The following is a 6,316-nucleotide window of genomic DNA, read 5'->3' as shown; positions in this document are numbered from 1 at the left end:
CAAGTGAGGGAGAATGGTGGGGAGAGATAACGTGTGCAAATCATTTCAGGGTGTACAGATTAGCTGAGCTTACATTGTTGTTTATGTCTGGTTTTTTTCTTTAATCAATAATGTTTCAGTAATTTTTTAAATTATTCACATTTTTTGCTTTATCATTTTTGTTAAATCATCTATTTTATTATTTTGGTTTGTTTTAAAAAGAGTGATCTCCGATTAATGAGTACGTGGAGAGGATGGGTGGGACGTAATGTACGATAAGAGACCCCTTGTGCTGGGAATATCACATCTTAAGATTCCTTGTTGTGGAACCTTATTTTCTAGCCTTACAGCGTGAGTATTTGTAGGAGTAGCTACGTTTGAGTAGTTGAGTTTGGGTCTTTTTTTGAAAAAAAACAAACGGATTGTTATACACACACCACACACAATATATATATATAATATATATATATATATATATAATATATTAAATTTTATATATATATATTGTGGGGTGTGTGGGGTGTGTGGTGTGTGTGTGTGTGTGGTGGTGTGTGTGTGTGTGTGTGCGGGGTGTGTGTGTGTGTGTGTGTGGGGTGTGTTATGTATTTTCGTGTGTGTGTGTGTGTGGTGTGTGTGTGTTGTGGGGGGAGGTGTGCATATATATACATATATATAGATATCATATTTATTATAAAAAATTGTATACATGTATATAAAATATATATTTTACATATATAGATAGATAGATGGATAGGATAGATATAAATATATAATGTATAGACATATATACACATATATATGGAATATATATATAATATTTTATATATATATATATATTATATATATAAAATATATAATATATATAGATATATATATTATATAATTAATATATATATTATATATATATATATATATATATATCTTTTATATTTTTATAATATATATATTATAATATATATTAACATATTTTATAAAATATATAATATAAAATATATATATATTATAAATAGAATATATTCCATTATCTAATATCTATCTATTAAAATTTTATTTAATATTATTATTATAAATATATATATATATACATATAAAATTATATTATATATAAAAATATAATAGATATATATAATTTTTATATAGAAAATTTTATATCTATATTATATTATATAACCAAAAAAAAAAAAACAAACAAACACACAAACACACACACACACACAAAAACACCATATAATTATATAATATAATAAATATAATAAAAAAAAAAATAATATATATAATATAATACTATATATTTTAATATATATATATAAATAATATATATATATATATATACATATTTCTAATAATATATATATATATTTTCACACAAATATCTAAAATATATATATATATATATATATTTTATATATATAAAATATAATCACAATATATATAAATATATAATAAAAATATAATTTTATATATAATACATAATATAACAAATAATACACAATAAAATACACACACACACACACAACACACACATATATAATATATATATAAATTTTATATATATATATAATTAAAAATAATAAAACAAAACCAAAATAAAAAAAAATAAAAATTAAAATAATAGACACAACATACACACAACCACACACACACACACCACACACAACACACACACACCACACACACAACCCCACCCCAAAACAACACACACCACCCCACACACAAACACGCACACACACCCCACACACACACACACAAACACGCACACACGCACACACAAAACACCACAGCACACACAAAAAAAAAAAACCCCAAAAAAAAAAAGCACACACAACACACACACCTCGGCACACACAGGACACAACGACACACACACACCACAACACACCACACCACTCCACACCACAACACAACACACACAAACACACACACACACACTCGCAACACAACAAAGGAAGAAGGAAAGGAAGAAGGAGAAGAAAAGACATCAAAAGCAAAAAATATAGACAAAAGAAATAATAATAATATATATTAAATATATATAAACAAATATATATATATTTTATTATTATAAATATATATATATATTAAAATATATATATTCTATATATATTTAAATATATATTATAGATATATATATATATATGTTGTGTGTGTGTGGTGTGTGTGTGTGTGTGTGTGGTGGGGTTTACAATAATACATATAGTATATGTATATACATATATATATATATATATAATATATTATATATAGTATATAATAAAATATATAATATAAAATATATATATATATATAAATAAAACCCTCCTGACCAGGACTCGAAACCTAGTTCACTCCGGTATGAAACGGAACCAGTCTAAACCATACATCCAAACGACCCAATAAAAAGGAGTGTGAAACTAGGATCTTACTAGCTCCATAGAATTACTTTACTCATACTTGAGTAATGACAGCGAAAGTTTTACGCTCACTCCCCGTGGGCACTCGGTGGAAATTGATTTTGCAATTCCCAAAACCTATGTCAGATGTCCGAGGTTATTTTTTTGAAAGATGAATAATGCAATGCCGCATTGAATCGAATAATAACAACCCTCCCTGCCAGGACTCGAAACCTTAGGGTCACTCCGGGTATGAAACCGGAGACCAGTGCTAAACCAACCATTGCACACACCCACTAAAAGGAGTGTGCAACTAGGATTTACTTTGCTCCATAGACATTACCTGCCCACTCATACCTGAGTAATGACAGCGAAGTTTTACGCTCCTCCCGTGGGCACTCGGGGAATTGATTTAGCAATTCAAACCTATTCAGATGTCCTGAGGTATATTTTATGAAAGATGGAATAATGCAATGCCGCATTGAATGATTAAAACAAAACCTCATGACCAGGACTCGAAAACCCAGGTCACTCCGGGTATGAAACCGGAGACCAGTGCTAAACAACCATGCAACACGACCCACTAAAAGGAGTGTGCAAACTAGGTTTACTAGCTCCAAGACATTACCCTGTTACCATACTTGAGTAATGACAAACATTTTACGCTCACCCCCGTGGGCACTGGTGGAAATGATTTAGCAATCAAATCTATGTCAGATGTCTGAGGTAATTATGAAAGATGAATAATGCAATGCCGCATGATATCGAATAAATAACACCTCCCTGACCCGACTCGAACCTAGGTCCTCCGGGTATGAAACCGGGACCAGTGCTAACCACCATGCACACACCCACTAAAAGGAGTGTGCAACTAGGATCTTACTAGCTCCATAGACATTAAAGTTTATCATACTTGAGTAATGACAGCGAAGTTTTCGCTCACTCCCCGTGGGCACTCGGGGAAATTGATTTAGCAATTTAAATCCCTTATGTAAAATGTCCTGAGGTATTTTTATGGGAAAAATGAATAATGCAATGCCGCATTTATATCGATAAATAACAACCCTCCCTGACCAGGACTCGAATCTAGGTCACTCCGGTATGAAACCGGAGACCCGTGCTAAACCCCCATGCACACGACCCACTAAAAGGATTGGAACTAGATCTACTAGCTCCATAGACATTCCGTCTACTCATACTTGAGTAATACAGCGAAGTTTTACGCTCCCCTCCCCGTGGGCACTCGGTGGAAATTGATTTAGCAATTCAAATCCTATTTCAGATGTCCTGAGGTATATTTTATGAAAGATGGAATAATGAATGCCGCATTGATATCGATAAATAACAACCCTCCCTGACCAGGACTTCGAACCTAGGGTTTACTCGGGTATGAAACCTGGAGACAGTGCTAACCCAACCATGCCCCACGACCACTAAAAATTGCAACTAAAGGATTAACTAGTATAGACTTCATGTCTACTCTTCTTGAGTAATGACAGCGAAGTTTACGTCACTCCCCTGGCAACCCGGTGAAATTGATTAGAATTTCAAATCCTATTAGATGTCTGAATATTTATGAAAGATGGGAATAATGCATGCGATTGATATGATAAATCACCCTCCATGCCAGGACCCAAACTAGGTCACTTTTCATAAAAATACCTCAGGACATCTTTGACTTGGATTGGGAATTGCTAAATCAATTTCCACCGAGTCCCACGGAGTGACGTTCTTTCCCGGTATTAAAGTTGATTATGACCCGGTAATTTTGGGGTAGTAAATCTAGTTATCTTTTTGTGGTGTGTGAGTTTTTTAGCAAAAGGGTCCGGTTCATAACCCGAGTTTGAACCTTGTTCGAGTCCTAGTCAGGAGGGTGTATTTATCGTATCAATTCCACATTATTCCATCTTTCTAAAATATACATTCAGGAATCGAATAGGTTGATTGCTAAATAATTACCGATTCCCACGGGAGTGACGTAAAACTTCCTTTTACCGTTGGTAGGACCCAAGTAATTGTCTATGACCCCGTAAGACCCAGTTGCCATCAGTGGGTTCTGTGCCAGGGAGACTGGTCTCCCTTTCATCCGGATGACAGTCGAAGTCCTGGTCGGAGGGTTGATTTATCGGATATTCCCAATGCGGCATATGCATTATTCCTTTTTATATATATATATATTATATAATGTATATATATAAATATAATATATACATATGGGTTGTGTATATAATATATATATAATATTAATAATATAATATAATTAATAAAAAATATTATTATAAAATATATATAATAATACTTTCTTTAACAGGTTCGTTTGGGGCCGTGAGTACAGCTATACCTTAATTGTAGTTTTTCAGGTGATGCTCTTGGAGTATACTGTAGGGGCCCATCCTTTCCAGGGGAGTGGGTGTTCCCTTTTTTTTTAGGGTAAACATTCTCTTTTTTATCCGGGTTACCAGCACGACTTGGCCCGCTTTGAGCACCGTTGCAGGTATGGCAAAACGAGGTTTAAGTCCTTTCCAAGGGAACAACGGATTGAATAGTTCCGTCGGACAGTCGCCTCTAAATTGGACCCCCTTGAGTATGGGCTCCATGATTTTTCTTGGCAATTTAGGCTGGTTGCCAATTCCTTCCCTGACGACTATAATGTAATATTTAATTTTTTTAAAAATCTGTCTATAAGTATAATAATACGTAGCATAAGAAAAATCAAATTTAATAGTAACACGACAGTATAAACAACTGCATAAACATATGCATATTTTAATATATTCATTGGAAATAATACGATCTATCAAATCCCCTCCCAAAAATTTTCAGTATTATGGGAGGACATACATACAAGCTTGTTAAGAATGCTGCATCTTTCCACTACAAACTACCTTAATGGGTCTTGGGGTCCTCAAACATTCACGTATAGCCATCGTCGGTCCAAGCATCCGTTTTGCGTGCCCGATTCCTAGAATTTTAACAGAACTAGTACTTGTTGATTGGGATGGACGCTGGTCACTCAAATGCCAGCTCATCTCTAATCTAGAGGTATGCCCTCCATTGCTCCCTCCATTTATTACGAAGACAACTCCTGATGCTGGATTTCAAGTCGATGTGTGGGAGAGGAAAACAAGCATCACCACAAGGCAGTAGCAGCTGCCTCGGTCCTCCGATCAGCTCGCTCATTCCTTCAGATACCAACATATATAAGAATAACAATATATAACAAAATGATTCCTGAGATATCTATTCATTGCTGCAAGGATGGCATGTAACACTGCAGTGAAGATTGAGTCTACTTTTTCCTGCTCACTGTTGCAAAGCCCACACCATATTCAGATTTCGAACTATCTGTATATAATGCATATGATCCTTAATACTTTGAAATGTGTTGAAGAAATCTGTCCCTGATTTCTGATTCAGATCTTTTCCCCTTCTCACTTCCGACTAAATCAAGCTCTACTAAATTGGTCCAAGGGGAGAAACTTGAGGGTTCCAACTTTTAGAACGTTGGAGACGTTTCAAATTGAGATCTTCCACAAGATCGTTCATTCTCCATAGGATTGGCTGTTCTCAATGGGATTGAAATCTGATCTGTATGTAGATCCCGGAATCTTTTGTAGTCTTGTGTAGTAAATCAGGTTCATGTAGTCCCGGTGTAATGAATGAAGTAGCTCTCCACTCTTAGCATACAGGGATTCCAAACGTGAAGACCTGAAAACCCCTGTACAGATTCTGAGAGCTTCATTATGAACCGAGTCCAGTATCCAGTAAAGAGTGGGAGTTGCTGATGAAAAACCACACATCCATAGGCAGGTTTGCTACAAATATGCATTCAGTAAAACCGCAAAAGCATGTGGTCTGCACCCCAAGATAGATGAGAAAGAACCCACAAAATAATGTACTTTTATAGCCATCACCTTTTACTGCTTGCTGAGAGGTACCAATGTAAGCTTTGTCTAAATTAGACCCAG

Source organism: Penaeus monodon, chromosome 1 (genome assembly GCF_015228065.2).
Source record: "Penaeus monodon isolate SGIC_2016 chromosome 1, NSTDA_Pmon_1, whole genome shotgun sequence".
Taxonomy (NCBI): domain Eukaryota; kingdom Metazoa; phylum Arthropoda; class Malacostraca; order Decapoda; family Penaeidae; genus Penaeus; species Penaeus monodon.
The sequence above is the reverse complement of the archived record's forward strand: the minus strand, read 5'-3'. Positions refer to the sequence as shown.